Source organism: Equus przewalskii, chromosome 21 (assembly GCF_037783145.1).
Source record: "Equus przewalskii isolate Varuska chromosome 21, EquPr2, whole genome shotgun sequence".
Taxonomy (NCBI): domain Eukaryota; kingdom Metazoa; phylum Chordata; class Mammalia; order Perissodactyla; family Equidae; genus Equus; species Equus przewalskii.
In genome coordinates this window covers 13768018-13783736 of record NC_091851.1, presented here as the reverse complement: position 1 = coordinate 13783736, position 15719 = coordinate 13768018, and the positions used below count along the sequence as shown (strand labels likewise).

Sequence of the window (15719 nt, the reverse complement as noted above, 5' to 3'; positions counted from 1 at the left end):
ATTGGTGCATTCCTATTCTTTGGAAATTACAATCCAAGTGAATCAGTTACACAGTTAAGGGATAAAATAAATCTTTGGATGTCTCTCCATCAGGTTATTCATGGTGAAGCAATAGCCCATATTTTACTTTTAGCCATTATTTTGTGTCAGTTGAGAAATCAAAAGTTTCATTTTACGGCTCTTCTGGTAGATACTTGGAGGAATTACAACACACTTTAGCATGTTTAGAAATGTCCTTTTTCCTGGCCACATCTCACAAGGACATAATTGCACAGTGGGTGCTTTCGGGAATTTTTAAATATCTTCTGTGAACAAGGAGAAATACAGACATGTTGGCAAAGCTAATCATTTTCGTTGTGGATCTCACACTTGCTTTGGCCATTTTTGTTATCCTATATGCTATTTACTTAATAGCAGCCACAAGTATTTTCATCTCAGCCCTTTTCTATATTTTCAAAGGGGAGAGGGAAAAAAACTATGATTTCAACAAGGGCGGAGTCTGGGTAGTGGATTCCAGCAATGCTGCTGGGAAGCCATTTGTAGGCAGCACAGAGAGAACCAGCTCCAGGATGCTTCCTGTCCATTTTCCAGCAGGAGAGAAGGGGCCTTCTTGCCCAAAGAGAATGGTTCTGTCTTCTAAAGAACAGGAGCTCTCTGAGGTGGAGGAGACACGGGGAAGACTTGCCAGAACGCCACATCCACCCAAGTGAGAGGTAATTTTTAAGGCGAGTCTGTGGAATGCTGAGCTTAATTCTCCCTTTTGTTACTGAGATAATACAAGTAACATGCATGCTTGAGGGGAGAGAAGAAAAACAAACAAATGCTTTTTATCACCGCCTTCCATTTTTCACAAAGGGAGTTGTCTACATTTCAAAAATGTAGTCCTCTTTAGGGACTACAACCAGCTTTTGTTTTCAGCTGAAAGTCTCATTTACCTAGTAAATCAGGGGGTCCTACCTGTGTTATTGCCTCTCTCAATTATTGGTTAGACACAGGTCAAAAATGGTTGAAACTTCTGTTTCAGTCTTCTCTAGCAGTTTAGCTGAAAGGCTTGGTAGAAGAGAAAGTTTGAGAAAAGGGATGTTCATTCCAACTGTGGGTTGTTTTCCTTGACTCTAAGTGATAAAGACAATCAGCAGTTGTCCTTGAGTGCACAGTGTATTTTCAAAATGGTCCTTGGAGCAAAAACAATGCCTGAGCCCTTGAAACGGCAGAAAGGACACTTACTCTCTTCTTGGTTCGGTGTCCTGTGAACAGGGGAAAAATTTCAGGGTGACCTAACACTAACACTTCAAACTCTGCAGCTGGACTCACTTGGAGTTATCTTGTTCCTTGTTAATTTTACCGCTTTGGTGCAGTGGAAGCAGATGAATCGACTTTGTCTTGGTTTTTTGTCAGATAAATGGCCACCATAGCTGCTCTGTGTTTGGGTTTTCATGGTATAAATCCATATATTTTATGGTATATAGATACATTTTTCTCGAAAACAGTATCTGGTTAGTTTGCAGAAGCTTTTGGTAAATTAATTCAATTTTAGCAATTGTGATTCTAACTTCTTAAAACCAAACCTTTGTCCCCATATCCATCTCCATTGCCTAGTGGACTTTTGACACCTTAACTTCTTAAAGCATGTCTTTCCAACAAACTGTAAAATCATGTTAGTCTTTATGTAAGGTAACACTTAAATGCACTCTTTACCAAAAAAGTAGCAAAATGGTACTCAATAAGGACAAATAATAAGCTTAGCTTCATGGACAATAAATACTTAAATTTTTAATAGATTTTAAGCCTTCTCACTGCAACAAAGAAAAAATTAAAAGAAAAGAAAAGAAAGAACATAGTAACTCAGTGAGGTGATGGATATGTCAACTAGCTTGATTGTGGTGATTGATGAGGATTTTAGGCTGGTTAATTTTAAAACTTCAGATGAGAAGCAGGTTCCGAGGAGTGGAATTTGCTTGCCCTTTGATCAGAGACAGTTGCATTTGTGAAGGAAATCTCCATGCCTCCCTCTCTGCCCCAGGAGGAAGGGGGGATGGCCTTATCTCTGGAAACTCTTAATGGTGAAGGCAAGGATTTAAGTTGGTTACTGTCTGGCAACCTCATGTAACTGACCCCCCCTCCCCCCAGCCTGCAAATATTCTTTTGTCTTTAGCTGAGGATGATATTTAAGCGGTGACTTCTGCCATTTATGCAATCTGGTTTGATTCTTATCTAAAAGTTGTGGGACGGCCCAGTGGCCAGACCCTACGGGCACTGGTACCATTTTAACTTTTTTTTTGCCTTGTAAAGAGATAATTCACATACCTACGCCTTAAATTTAGCCTTACTCTCCACCCAACTTTGAAGCAGAAGCAGCAGCAGCAGCGGCTCCTCCTGCCCGTGGGCCCTGTCCCCACGCAGCAGCCTGACTGCCACGGGTCCTGTCCCCATGCTATTCCACTCTATTCTCTAAATAAAAGAGCACTACTGCCAGATCTTGAGAGTCCAAGAAATCTTTCTTTCGACTCCTCAGCTCACCGACCCCGCATCAGTGATTACTTCACAATGTATACGTATATCAAAACATCAAGTTATACACCTTAAGTGTATATAATTTCCAATTAAGAAAGCTGAAAAAAAATAGAGCATAATGTGTCCAAAAATGAAAAGTAAATAAAAGCTCAAAGAGGGAAAAAAAGTGCTTAAACTTTTAGAAAACAATGAATTAACTTTAGTATAATAACATTATCCATGTTTCAGTCATGGCATTTAAGAGTTTAATAACTGCTCCACGGAAGAAACTGATACATTTTGTTGAATGAGCAGGTTGTAGTAAGGGATTCTAAAATAATTCTCCATCACATAGTTTCTGACTTTCTATACAAATGTAGAGGGGATGACCTATCCTGTGGGATGTGGGTTCACGACGAGTCCGCACCTTAAACTATCAAACTATTGCCCCTACCTGCTGACCACCTGCAGGAAATTTACAATTACAGAAACATTATTTTGCTTTTTGAAAATAATGAAAATTGAAATGGTTTTTCAATGATAAGAAAACTCAACCACCATGCAAATGTCATGGAAGAGGTACGCAGAGTGTGTTCCTATCTGTCTTTAAGTCTTAATTCACTCAGCGACCTCTCTAGAAGGTGCAGAGAGGTGAGGACACAGCTCAGGCCAATTTTAGGACAGGTCCCGAATGTGAGGTATTGCCTGGAGTCAGGGATCCTAGTGAAGAACTAAGCAGCGGTGGGGGGCGAGAGAGAGGAGCGTGGGAAAGGGAGAAGGGACATGACCTGCAAGCCTTGGGTGTAATCAGACTGAAGGGCACCCAGGCAAAAACGCAATTTTGCCTTGCATAAGCAAACAAATTTTGCTTTGCATAAGCATTTGGATACCTAAGAAACTTCTACACTCGACTGTGCTACCTTTCAGGGGTAATGGGCCACAGTTACACCCCAACAAAGATTTCTTGCATGGTCTTTGCCATTTGTCCCAGAGCTCTCTGAACTCCTCTGTCTTCCTAATGTAGAGGATTAGGGTCAATGGTAATGATTTGATAAGACAGGAAAGCAAAAGAGCTTTACATTTTGAATATCTTGAGGTTTGCCATCAACCTTCACCACACAGCTGTCTTCAGGCTGCCTTCAGAGAACCTGCTGGCCCCTCAGGGCATTGAGTTTGCAGGCTCTGCCAGGCTCCTGCAGCTCCCTTGAAGTCCTTTTCGCATCCAAAGCTGTGACTGCCCCTAAGCCCCGACGTGAATTCCAGAAACTTAGATTTAGTTCTGTCAAATTCTTAATGCTGTTGGGTGAGAATTCATTTCTGAGACATATTATTTACCAGCGATTCAACGAGGGCTCTTTTTAGCTTTATTTCATAGAATGTAGCAGCACGGTCTTAAAATTTAAAAGGATCTTGAAAGTCATTGAGTACACTTCTCATCCAATTAAGAAATATCTTCTATAACATCACTGAAAGGTGGTCGTCCAATTTCAGTTTAAATATTTTTCGTGAGACGCACAAAGCAGCCTGTTGTTAAGAAGTTCTTTACAAAATCCGATAGAAATCAGAGTCCCCACAACTCCCATCTCTTTGTCCTACTTCTGCTCTGTTAAGCACTCCAGAAAAGAGTTGACTAAGTACAGTGACTTCACTGGAATCACAAACTCTAAGAAGAAAGAGGAGCTTCTCTCCTTATGAATTCCCTACTTGCTACTCACACCATTGAACAAAGTTGCTGTTTTCCATGTAAATAGCCCCATTTAAGATCATAACTCAGGAGATAAATTTAGGGTTTATTGTGTACTTTTATAAAGGATTCTTAATTTGTCTTTTCTGACTTCTTGTACATATTTGTTAATCAGAAATTTTGAAATTCATTTCGAAGCTTCTTGAAGTCTGGGAGTGTTGCCAATTTGCAGCAAAGAACGTCATTTTATTAGCACATTTATAACTATTAAAATGTAATTCTAATGCACTGACCCAGTTTCACAGCACATCAAAAATTTAATTCAACTCCAAATGACTCTCACAGATGTCCAATAATTTTCCAGTGGATGTTGTTATTTGGAAGTTCAGATGAACTTGAAAAGTTTGGAAAATTGGCAATCTTGTCAATACAATTTTTTGTGAATACAAAAACAGCAACAGTTTGAGTACGCTAATCTTTATGGAATGAGGCCCCTTTTATCAAAGATAGCTAAAAGCAGAGAAAATTGGGAAAGGGTCCAGCTGTCCCATTTCTAGTGGCAAGGGGACCAGCTAAAGTGAACCTAGGACTGGTGAGAGGACGTTCGTATGGCCACGATCCCCACGGCTTTGTTACTAGGCTTGGGAAGTTAGGGTGCTAGAAGCCAAAGGTTTTCTAGTTTTCTGGTTGGCTGAGGGAGAGCAAGCTTTCAGAAGCTGCAAGATGAGGAGGGAACTCAAGTCCTGGAATGCATATCTATTGTCCCTTTTTTTGTTTGTTTCTGCTTCTGGTGACATTTCTAACAATATATAAGTTTTTGGTTTTGGGAGTTCAATTAGGATCTTGATCACATTGCTTATTGGCAGTGTAATTTGAGTCAAGTGACTGCCTCCCTAGGCCTCTATTCCCCCATTTGAAAAGAAGGGGATGTGAACCCGATGACTGTGGGCAGCAACCCACTTACAAAATAGAGAAAGATTGCCACAGATGTTAGCTCAGAGCCAATCTTCCTCAACAAAACAAAACAAAACAAAGCAAAAAAAAAACAAAGCAAAACAGGGTAAAGGACTTAAATAGACATTTCTCCACAGAAGATATACAAATGATCAATAAACACATGAAAAGATGCTCAAATCACTAATCACTGGGGAACTGCAAATTAAAATCATAGTGAGATACCACCTCATACTCATTAGGATTACTACTATTAAAAAACAGAAAATAACAAGTGTTTGTAAAGATTTCAAGAAATTGGACCCCTTGTGCACTGTTGGTGGGAATGTAAGATGGTGCAGCCACTACTGAAAACAATAAGGTGGTTCCTCCAAAAATTAAAAATAGAATTACTATATGATCCAGCAAGTCTACTCTATACCCAAAAGAATTGAAAGCAGGGTCTTGAAAAGATGTTTTTACACCCACATTCATAGCAGCATTACCCACTATGGCCAAGGGGCAGAAGCAACCCATGTGTCTGTTGAAAGATAAATAGATAAACAAAATGTGATATATACATACAATGGAATATTATTCAGCCCTAAAACAGAAGGAAATTTTTGCATATGCTACAACGTGAATGAACTTTAAGCACACTATAAGCCACTCATAAAAGGACAAATACTGGGGCCAGCCCTGTGGCTGGGTGGTTCAGTTCACGTGCTCCGCCTTGGCAGCCCAGGGTTTCGTGGGTTCAGATCCCGGGCACAAACACGGCACCGCTCATCAGGCCATGTTGAGGTGGCATCCCACATAGCAAAGCCAGAAAGACCTACAACTAGAATATATGACTATGTACTGGGGGATTTTGTGGAGAAGAATTGAAAAAAAAAGAAGATTGGCAACAGTTGTTGGCTTAGGTGCCAATCTTAAAAAAAAAAAAAAAAGACAAATACTGTGTGATTACACGTATGAAAGGTACCTGGAGTTGTCAAATTCATAGAGACAGAAAGTACAATGGTGGTTGCCAGGGACTAGGGGAAGGGGGAAATGGAGAGTTATTGTTTAATAAGCACAGAGTTTAAGTTTTGCAAAGAGTTTGAAACACTTCTGTGGATAGATGGTGGTTGGCAAAATTTGATAATTACATTTATCTTCTGAATCAATATATAGAATATCGTACAAATTAAAGTGAAGATTTTCTTTTCACCTGGCTATAGAACTAAGCTATAGGGGATAATGTTCTTCATGGGGCATTTTATATAGGTAAATTGTCCAAATTATTGTGGATTTTACAAAATTGCATAAAATACATATGCCGTATTTCAACCCAGACTGCACAGTAAAATCATCCAGACAGCTTTTTCAAAATAATCATTATTTGGTCTGGGGTTTAAAAAAAATATTTCCAGGTGATTAGAATGTGTGGCCAGAATTGAAAACTGCTCTCGGCTCTACTACTGAATTATCTTTATCAGCCAGAGACTATTGGGGTTCTTCTTGGCACTAATAACCATGGGTCTCCCCAGTGATTAGCTAGCTAATCAATATTGAGGAATTCAATATTGTAAGCCCCAGCATGTAAATCCTACAAATAAGTACTATAGATTCTTATATAAATTAAAAACAATTCATAACAGAGTTTAATGGCACTTTTATTAGATTTGCTTTCAGTCTCGAACAAGATGAGTCAATAATTTACTTGACATTCTGATGCAGTTAATTCTTAGGAAGGCGGTTCAAATACGTTTAAGAAAAGACAAGTTAACTGAAGGGCTCATCTGAAGGCTCCTATCACGAGAGACCAAAGTGAGGACAACAGAAAACAATTACAGAATATTTACTATGTGATTGTTCTTATGCAAGACTCTCCAACTAGGTGACAACCATATTTCCAGAGGTTGGGATTCATTATTTCCTTTGGGCATTAAGCCATCATGCTGTAAATTTCCAACCCTGAGTTCTTCACACAGCTCCAGCCATTCCTCATATTGCATCATGCGTGCTAAAAGTCCTGGCACCAAATTGAAATTATGTTTTTCCTCTTCTGTGGGAGCTATAGAAATAGACTCTATTTGAAGTCTTTGAACTGCATATTGCTGCCTGAATAATCTTGGTAAAAGATGACGATGGCACTTGTTTCTCTGTTCAAAGACTTGCTGTAGCTCCCATTCACCCGAAGGAGAGTAACGTGAATACCTTGATCTGGTAGTCTCAGCCTTCTAACCACTTAAGACCAATGATTCCCCTGTGGGTTGGCTGAAATTCAGCTGACCTAGGCTGGACATGGCTGGGCTAGGCTCCAAGCTATAGGTTGGGTCTATGTCTGGTCCTCAGATCCTTCATCCTCCTTGGACTGGGAGCTACTTGAGGTGATGGCAGGAGTACAAGAAAGACAGAGGGACCCTTGTGTTGACTTAAGGTGCAGGCTTGGAGTTGGCACAGTCACTTTGAGTCACATTCTTTTGGCCAAAGAAAGTCACGTAACATCAGTGGGGCAAAGAAATACACTCCTTCCATGGAGGTCATGAAGTGGGTGAATATATACTGAACAATAATTTAGTATACCCACGAGACATAATAGAATAAAAACTTTCATAATCAATAACATTATCAATATTATTAAGTGGTTCTTATTTACTATGAAATCAAACGCAGGCTTAACATCGTCAGGGTGAAGTTTTAATAGAGGATTTGAAATTCGCATGCTTTACTTTTTGAGATTTTCCATGACTCCAGTGAAACAGAGATTGGGCTCATTTGCTCGAAATAAGTGTTTGGAATCTACCCTTTCTTTGGCCATTTTTCAAAGCTGGAAATTGTACCATCAGGTGTCCTTTGAATTCCTTCCTCGACCTCCATCATCATTGCTGGTGGCTCAGCTCCCCCAGAAGTGTACATAGACGAGGCCCGAAGTCAGTGCTGTCTTGGTAGAGAGAACAGGGTCTTTAGGGTGGACAACATCCTGGATCCACCATAGGCTGACTCTGATCCTGGGCAAGTCATGTAAACTCACAAGTCCACAGTTTATTTAGTAAAACTTGTCCAAAATAACAAATATATTGCTGTGTTGATTAAATGAGATAAAATATGGAAATACAATTCGAAATACTAACCAGAAAATAGATGTCCTTATTTATAATTTGTCTAGACTATAGTCTCTGTAGGTTTTAGTTCTCTTCCATTATGTTTATTTACTTGATTTGTCTTTAGTTAGTAACCAGGTGTCATTAAGAGCAGAGCAAAATTTTTTATTTATGGATAAGTAGCTAACTGTATTCCTATATTAATTAATTTTTCTTAGAGACCACTGACAGAAATAGATTATAATAAAAATAATCAATTAGCTAATCATTTAAATTTGGTTTAATAATCTGGGATACCATAATCGCTTCAAAATTTTTCACTTCATAATAGCAGCTAATAGATATTGACCACAAAGGAGATAACTTATTGAAGTAAGTAATTTTTCCCTTCTTTTAATTATGTGTGATAATTATCCCAATATATCTCTCAAGGCTTACTAATTCAATTAAATAGCACTGAAAGTATTTAAGAATTGCCAGAATTCTCCGTTTCACTTTCCATATGAATGGTTTGCTGAATAAGAAAAAGTGACTAGTGCATACATTCTGGATATTTTTTTCATCTCAAGTTTTGCTCCCTACCCATTTTGCTAGATAACATCTCTATGAAACACTGTAATTTCATGTCACTGTTAATGTTGACAAGTTCAAGGAGGAAATCACAGATTTCTTTTAAAACAAGACTCATGTTTCTAAAATAGGCCTGCCAAATTAGACAAATATATTTGGAAAGGCTTTTTATTCCTAAGGGTTATGCTTTTTACAGCTAGGTTTATTTCACTCGAGAGTGCTTATAATAGGATTTTTAAAAATAATGTAAATGTAACTTTCGTGGAATCGTGGGATTTGTGTTTATATGCTCACAAATCTCACATATGTCAATTAATCATTCAGAGAAAAAGAACAATTCTTGAAAAGGGACATGACTATATAATAAGACCTGTGAGTAGCTATATAAAATCCATCTTTTTAAAGTCATACTAATGTTTTATAAACACAAATATATGAATATATAATTTTCTCCAATTTTTTTTTAGTCTGAAAACCATAGGCTCTTGCAAAGTTCCTAAGTAGCTAAGTAAACATTTTCAGTTCTCCCTGAGTCGAGACAGGCTCAAACTTTCAAAGTGGAAGTGCTGACCTCAGAGCATAGGATAAAACATTCTGAGTGCCCCCGAATGAATTGCTGCACTATAGACTTCATTCCCCTTTGTAAAAGTGATGAAATAGTCTTCTTTTTAGTGAATAATGCTCAAGCCCGTAAGAAATCTTGGGGTGCATGAGCTGGAGGATATGAGTGCAAAAGGATTTTAATTCCAAGTAGTAACATATGGAACATTGATTGTCAAAGTGTTTCCATTCTTCAACCCTTTAGGTTCTTTGCACTGTGACCTTACAAATCCTCCCATCAGAGTGGCTGCATCCCTTTACTCACCTCTTGAATCCAGGCTGACCTTTGGACTTGGTTAGGCCAACAGAACATGGCAGAAGTGAGAGTGAGCCAGTTCCCAGCCTGGGTCTCAGGTGACCTTGAACTTTTGCTTTCTTTTGTGGAGTCCTGCCAGCACCTTGGGAATAGCACCAGCCAGACATGTAGAGTGGAACCCAGTTGCCCAGCCAAGGCCATGACCAGCCTATAGTCAGTATTTAAAAAGTTATTATAATTAAAATAATAAATATTAAAACTTAACAGCAGAGGGGCCGGCTCCGTGGCCCAGTGGTTAAGTTCGCGCGCTCTGCTGCAGCGGCCCAGGGTTCAGATCCTGGGCGCGGACATGGCACCGCTCGTCAGGCCACGTTGAGGCGGCGTCCCACATTCCACAACTAGAAGGACCTGCAACTAAGATATACAACTGTGTACGGTGAGGTGGGGAGATAAAGCAGAAAATAAACAAAAAAAAAAAGATTGGGAACAGTTGTTAGCCCAGGTGCCAATCTTTAAAAAAAAAAAAAAATTTAGCAGAGAAAAATACATGGCCTCACATATCCACCTAAATAACAGGACAGAATGAAAAGAAAAGAATTAACTACTGAAGACCAAAAGTCAGGACATAATAACAAAATATACTTAAGAAAAGGAAGAAAATAACAAAGATAAAGGCAACATTAATGAACTAGAAAACAGAAAAATAGTGGATGAATTGACTAAAAAGCAAGTAATTAGAGGTAAAATAGCAACACGACAGGTAACTTACTGATGAATCTAACCAACAAAAGGAGAAAACACAATTTTAATGTTTGAAAATGGAGAATCAAAAACAGAGAGGAACTTAAAAATACCCAAAGAAAGTATTTTGCAACTGCAAATAAATTTGAAAAATTTTGCTCATCTTGAGGATTGTCTTGGAAATAGAATTCACAAGATCGACCCCCAGTGAGAGACTATAGTGTATTTACATATTACTCTTCCTGGAAGGAATCACAAGAAGTTAATTACAACTTACCCTTTGAGGAAAGAGATCTGTAGGGAAAGGAGAGAATTTCACTTTCCGTTTCATCTCTTTCAGAACTGTCTGAATTCTCTAGTCATACCTGTATTTCACTTTTTTTAATCTTCTGGGTTCATTGGGAAAAGAGATTATGTATTTCTTTGTATTGACTCAAATGACAAAAAATAAAAGATAAAAGGGACAACTGTGTATAGGGTGCACAGGCTGGAGATCAAGGAGTCAGGTGAGTGTGGTGGTGGGCGGAGAGTCGAGGAAAAGGGCCCAGAGACCTGATTACGGGCAAGCTTCATCTGGAAGCAAGGGATGGGCTAAGTCTAATGGAAAAGCAGCTAGCAAGGGATCAGCAGCCAAGCCAAGGCAGGGAAGGGGAGAGCCCATAACAGGGCATCTGCATGAAAATGGACCCATGGCTGGGCGGAGAGCCTCTCAGAGCATCCAGGCTGGCCTGCACCAGGGTTATCTTTGCAGCCTCATCTTTTAGTACATTTCCCCAGGTATCCCACTGGCCATCACTCAGTTCTAAAATGCATTATGTTTGTGTATGTGTTTGTTTTTCAATGTTAGATTTATTTCGGGAAAAATATCCAAATGAGGCTATTTAACACAATTGAATATTAACACTATTTGATCTGGTACTCACTGTTTTTGGACGTGCATATTACACCAACAGGATAGTTACTGATCAAACCTGTTTGTTTCCTCTACAATAGGGGATTAGAAAGGGCAGTTTCCTCGTTCAGAAAGACGGAAGTTAGTTGAAATACAATTTGTTTCGTTTCTTATATTTGAAAGTACATTTTAAACAAGCCAAATAGACACCGTATGGCTTATCAGTAACTTGACATTGAAGAACAATGCACGGTTCGCGTTCTATTTCCAGTTTGCACACAGTGAGTGTTAATTCCTCCCTGCCTTTGCTCTTGCTGTTTTTCATGGGCAGGACTTTTATTTATACATTTTTCGTTTCCTCTCTTCTTCACTCAGTGCCTAGAGTTAATTCATATCCTCACCAGTTGTACATCAGGCTAGTTTCCCCTTCCAAAACCCTCGAGTTATGATGCCATTTATTACTCAATCTGATGGGTGGAAAATTTTATCTTTAAAAAAAGTTTAAAAAATTCTGAATATGGTTGAGCATCATTGAATATACTATTTGGACATTTCTCATTTGGGCAGATATGAAAAATGTTCTTTTACTCTCGAAGAGATGTACCCAGTATGTGACTAGTAACGTGGTTCTAAGTTTCTAAAACCTAAAACTTTGCCCTGTGTGAATCAGGAGTACATAAATCATCAGAGCACGGAAAATGTACCATAGTTAATTAAGGATCCTTTAAATCTATAACTGGGCTTGTTTTAGCAGGAGCAAAATATATCTTTACTAGAAACAAATATTTTAAAATATATTTACTTATTCTAAAAGCCAAGTACCACGGTCACCAGGTGTCTTGAGACTGTCCTGTGTGTCAGACATTATTGCAATTAAGGCCAAAGTTAGCTCTTAAACCTTGGAGAATTTTAGCTCTAGAAAACAGTAGATCAGGATTCTCAAACATTACACTGTTCATGAGTCACTGGACATCTTGTTAGAATGCAGGCTTTGAGTCAGTAGTTCTGGAGTGGGGCCCAGGACTCTGCATTTCTAAAAGCCCATAGGTGATGCTGATGCTGATGGCCTGAAGACCAGACTCTGTTTTAGGAAGGCTTTAGACCTTAGCTAGCTTGGCTCGTCATTTTATAGGCACAGAAAATGGTTAATATACCCCAATACTTGCTTTTTTAATTTAGAGAAACACACAGAATTTGCTTAAGTGTTTCAAGCTAAAAACATCCTATTTGTGTAACATAAATAATATGTGAACAGACTGCCATGAGTAATATAACATCTGTAGCTCTTAGAAAATGAAACATAGTTAATTAGGGATGGCATGAATTCTGTAATTATTGTTTTTAATGTTTTGTTCTTTCTAGGTCAAACCGCCATCTACACATGAATACCAGTGAAATTCTCATAAACAAGCAGAAATACCCAGCAGGCATGAAGAATCACAATGCTTCAAAAATGCATGTATTATGACATTACAACCTCAGTAAAGATAGATGTCATAACTCTAAAAGCTCAACCTTGGAGAGGATAAAAATGGTGTTCAACACCATGTACTAAAACTTGTTGAAATGTCTTCGGAGCTTGAACTATCCAGAGCCACCAAAATGTCCAAGAGTCAAATTGAAAATGTTTTTTCAAAATGCCTTAGCCAATCAAAAGCGAGCTTTTTTGCCACTGTGGCAAAACCGACCATTGCTTTTGCTGGTCTCAGTGTGGTCCAAGCGGAGCATCTTCCACAATCTGATTGAGGAACAGTGTGAAGTCTATGCTTCCTTCTGGCTTTGACCAGACGTAACTTCTCTCTCCACCATTAACACCCTGTCAATACTTTGTCATATTTATCACATTCTGTTATTTTACTCGCTTTGGTTATTTGTAAAGTTTTTCCCGTTTCCTATTAGATTATCCCTAAACTTTAGCATCTCAGCTGCTCTGCATTCTCAATTGTGCCTATTCAAGAGCGGTGAATATTAATAAACACTTTTCTGAATCAACAAACCCCCATAAAATCCACAGCCACAGATATAAATACTGTACATTTCTTTTTTTCTTTCTCTCTCTCTCTCTCTCTTTTTTTTTTTTGCTGAGGAAGATTCTCCCTGAGCTAACATCCACTTCCAATCTTCCTCTTTCTGTATGTGAGCTGCCATCACAGCATGGCCACTGATGGACAAGTGGTATAGGTCCACACCTGGGAACCAAACCCAGGCCGCTGAAGCAGAGCACGCAGAACTTAACCACTAGGCCACTGGGGCTGGCCCAATACTGTACATTTCAAGGAAAGGCAGAATGAATACAGGTGGAACATCAGCTGAGAAATGAGCTTACCAGAATCCTAAAAATTCAACAAGAAGGTCCAGAAGTTAGAGTCCTAAATGTTTGTTCATATCTTTGTTCACATATGGTTAATTCCTTAAGAGTAGTTAATCAGCAGCCAAATTCTAGTTTTTAGACACTCCCACCTTTGTTCATTGGAAGCCATGACAGTGTCATAAGAGCAGTTGGGTTGGGAGGTGTATGAGGAGCCATTGGAAAAGGGGAAACGGGGGAAGCTGGGCATTCTGGAATATGTAGCTAAGCAGCACTGGGCTCCCCAGAAAGCTGAGCTGGACACAGAGTGTGTATGCTGGAAGTTTACTTTAGGCAATTCTGTCTCAAGAAACCAGAGCCAGAGACTGAAAAGTTATCAAGCTAAACACCACTGTGGGCAATTGGGGCTCAGTCCTCTAGGGGGTGCTCTGAGGAGCTGCATGGAACACACCTCAAAATTGTCCACCAGAAGGACAAGCAAGAGATTACGCATCAGCTTTCTTCTCCCATTGGTCAAGAGTTGCCCCAACAGGGTGTTCAGGACCCTGCCCTTCCAGGACTGCACATGCCCAACAGCTGAATGGTTTCCAGAAGGCATCTTGAGAGAGAGCAGCAGAGCAGCTCCAGGGCAGGAAGCAAGAGATAGGTGCTGCTGCTGACGTGGGGTGCAGTCAGGTGACACCTCCACCAAGCTAGTTACTATAAAAAGGCATACCAAGAGGATGTGACCCAGGGCACAAGAGGGGGCTGTCACCAGCTTTTAGAAGCACATGAGTCTAATGCAAATCTGTCTGCTCTGGAAATAATGAGCACAGGATCATACCCATCCCTTCCGGACAATAGTCAGAGAAAGGGGTACTCAACCAAGGGGCAGCCAGAGAGAGAAACTAGCTGGGGAGGAGAAGAAGCCAGGACATCGGGTGCATTGCCTTTACCTAGGGCCAAACTCCACCTTGTCTGTGCTTCAAACACAGACCAACACCTGGGTGGGAGTTTTTCTTTCTCTCTGTTCACGTTTTCGGTATTTAGTTGCTACTTATTTTAAATTGCCAGCTGAAGAGCAATGCCATCTGCCAGCCATTTTTATCTGCACATAAATTCAGTTACTTTATTGCTTTAGGTGCTCCGAGTTTTGTGCATTTTAGAGAAAGCTCTCAGCTTTTTCTGCTCATAACCTGTCTTAGTTTGGGTTTCTTGAAAAGCTGACCCTGAGGCAAGGATGTGGGTACAAGTTGTTTGTTTGGGAGGTGACCCCAGGAAGTGCTGCAAAAGAATGAGGAGTGAGGTAGGGAAGGAAAGGCAGCCGGGAAGTGTGTGTGCATGAGCAGGTTACTGGTGTCAGAATCTTTCTGGGAATGTACCCCACTGAGTGACGGAGAGCTGGGGTGTCTGGACCACAGGCTCCAGTTGCTCATTAGTTGAAGGTTGCTACTGGGAATTCCAAGCTGCTTGCATGGAGGCAGAGAAAGCTCTTCTGGTGCCAAGAAAGCCCCCAGGCTGAAAAGCAAGCAGAGAGGTGTGGATGGTTGAGGTGGAGGGGCTGGGGTGTACTACAGCAGTGAATCCAGAAGTTGACTGAGGGCATGTAGATTGGGGCATCAGTAGCTTCTACTATACACTCTGAGATCGTTTTGCTATGGGCAAAATATCCCAACACAAAGAAAACAAGAGCAACAACCTCCTTCTAGCATCTGGGTGGAAAGAAGCATAGTTAATTAGTAAAGGATTAGAGACAATTAAAATTAGTTTAGAAACTGAGATTATTTATTACACTTTGTAGACAAAAACTTTAGAATGGCATTAGATGCCCTTAATAAAAATCCCCTTTGCTGTGACTGAAGAACAAATTGGGAAAGAAACCGACATATTCATGGCTCTGGCCTATAAACGAAGGACCTCACTGAACCATGTTAGATAACAAGCGCTCGGTTCTGTTCCCATGTGAACACGTGGAAACCATAGGGGAGTTTTTGATTTTCTTGTACTAGTCATTGCTCTGGACCATCACTAAGGTGGAGTCACTCAAAGATGAGGGGAGTTTTGACCCTCTCTTTCTCCATCTGATGTTTTCTGGTGAAAAACCAGATGACAATGTGTGAAAACTTGGCATGAATGCAGTGGATTTCACTGAGGAAAGAAGGCCAGACAGAGCA

At 39.9% G+C, this 15719-nt stretch overlaps 1 protein-coding gene across 2 annotated transcripts in view; it reads left to right on the top strand.

Annotated features, from left to right (window-relative positions):
* Nucleotides 1–347: 347 nt before the first annotated feature.
* ANKEF1 (ankyrin repeat and EF-hand domain containing 1) overlaps nucleotides 348–15719 on the top strand; it is an 89937-nt gene continuing 74565 nt past the window's right edge. The window contains exon 1 of one of the 2 annotated variants that reach the window (XM_070588828.1): nucleotides 348–713. The gene's annotated coding sequence lies outside the window, so the exon portion shown is untranslated. The remainder of the gene's footprint in view (nucleotides 714–15719) is intronic. The other variant, XM_070588830.1, reaches the window with a different exon arrangement.